The sequence below is a fragment of the Pan troglodytes genome, chromosome 23 (assembly GCF_028858775.2).
Source record: "Pan troglodytes isolate AG18354 chromosome 23, NHGRI_mPanTro3-v2.0_pri, whole genome shotgun sequence".
NCBI classification, from domain to species: domain Eukaryota; kingdom Metazoa; phylum Chordata; class Mammalia; order Primates; family Hominidae; genus Pan; species Pan troglodytes.
In genome coordinates this window covers 39,797,981-39,799,652 of record NC_086016.1, presented here as the reverse complement: position 1 = coordinate 39,799,652, position 1,672 = coordinate 39,797,981, and the positions used below count along the sequence as shown (strand labels likewise).

The 1,672-nt window shown below is 57.5% G+C and overlaps 1 non-coding gene across 1 annotated transcript; it reads right to left on the bottom strand.

Moving 5' to 3' along the window:
- Positions 1 to 1,308: 1,308 nt before the first annotated feature.
- On the bottom strand, positions 1,309 to 1,416 carry LOC112206824 (small nucleolar RNA U13). The gene has a single exon (XR_002941293.1). It is a non-coding gene; the product is annotated as a small nucleolar RNA U13 (small nucleolar RNA).
- Positions 1,417 to 1,672: the final 256 nt, after the last annotated feature.

Genomic DNA, 1,672 nt, shown 5'->3' with positions numbered 1-1,672 from the left:
GGACGGGGTGGCTGCCGGGCGGAGACGCTCCTCACTTCTCAGACGGGGCGGCTGGGCAGAGACGCTCCTCACCTCCCAGACGGGGTTGTGGCCGGGCAGAGGCGCTCCCCACATCCCAGATGGGGCATTGGGGCAGAGACGCTCCTCACTTCCTAGATGATGGCGGCCGGGAAGAGGCGCTCCTCACTTCCCAGATGGGATGGCGGCCAGGCAGAGACGCTCCTCACTTTCCAGACTGGGCAGCCAGGCAGAGGGGCTCCTCAGGTCCCAGACAGAGGCTGCACTCTCGGCACTTTGGGAGGCCAAGGCAGGCGGCTGGGAGTTGGAGGTTGTAGTGAGCCGAGATCACGCCACTGCACTCCAGCCTGGGCACCATTGAGCACTGAGTGAACGAGACTCCGTCTGCAATCCCGGCACCTCGGGAGGCCGAGGCTGGCGGATCACTCGCGGTTAGGAGCTGGAGACCAGCCCGGCCAACACAGCGAAACCCCGTCTCCACCAAAAAAATACGAAAACCAGTCAGGCGTGGCGGCGCACGCCTGCAATTGCAGGCACTCGGCAGGCTGAGGCAGGAGAATCAGGCAGGGAGGTTGCAGTGAGCCAAGATGGCAGCAGCACAGTCCAGCTTCGGCTCAGCATCAGAGGGAGACCGTGGAAAGAGAGGGAGAGGGGGGCCGAGAGGGAGAGGGAGGCCGAGAGGGAGAGGGAGACCGAGAGGGAGAGGGAGGCCAAGAGGGAGAGGAAGAGGGAGGCCGAGAGGGAGAGGGAGAGGGAGAGGGACTGGGACTGGGACTGTAATTTTTTTTTGTAGAGACTGGGTTTTGCCATGTTGCCCAGGCTAGTCTCAAACTCCTGGGCTCAAGCGACCCGCCCACCTCAGCATCCCAAAGTGCTGGGATTACAGGCGTGAGACACTATACCTGAGTTCAAGTGATTCTCCTGCCTCAGCTTCCCTAGTAGCTGGGATTACACGTGCCCACCACCACGCACGGCTAATTTTTTGTATTTTTAGTAGAGGTGGGGTTTCACCATGTTGGCCAGGCTGGTCTCAAACTCCTGACCTTGTCATTCGCCCACCTTGGCCTCCCAAAGTGCTGGGATTACAGGCGTGAGCCACCGCGCCTGGCCTCACCTCAGCCTTTCTAGTAGCTGAGACCACAGCTACACCACTGCACCCATCTAATTAAAAACAAACAAACAAACAAACAACAAACATTTTCTACAAATGAGATCTCATGGTGTTGCCCAGGCCGGTCTTGAACTCCTGGCCTCAAGCAATCCTCCCACCTTGGACTCCCAAAGTGCTGGGATTACAGGCATGAGCCACAGAGCCGGCCTGTAACAAGACTGAAGGGAGGCCCATCTCATGCATGAGCATGAAAGCCCAATCGTCATGCTTATGAACGACCAAAGGATATACAGCGAACATTTACTGGACATTGCCCTTAGTGCTCCACAGGTACTGTCTCATAATATAACACTCACCATGTCCCTGTCATTTTCCACATGTAAGAGGTGAGCGAACTGAGGCCCAGAGAGATTGAGAGACATAAGGTAACCGGCAGGCGGTCTGCTGTGCACGTGGGGGGCATATACAGGCATGCACATGGGCTGTGTATGTGAGCAGGAGTGTATAGAATGGGGCAGCTGTGAGCACAGGTGTTCATGAGTG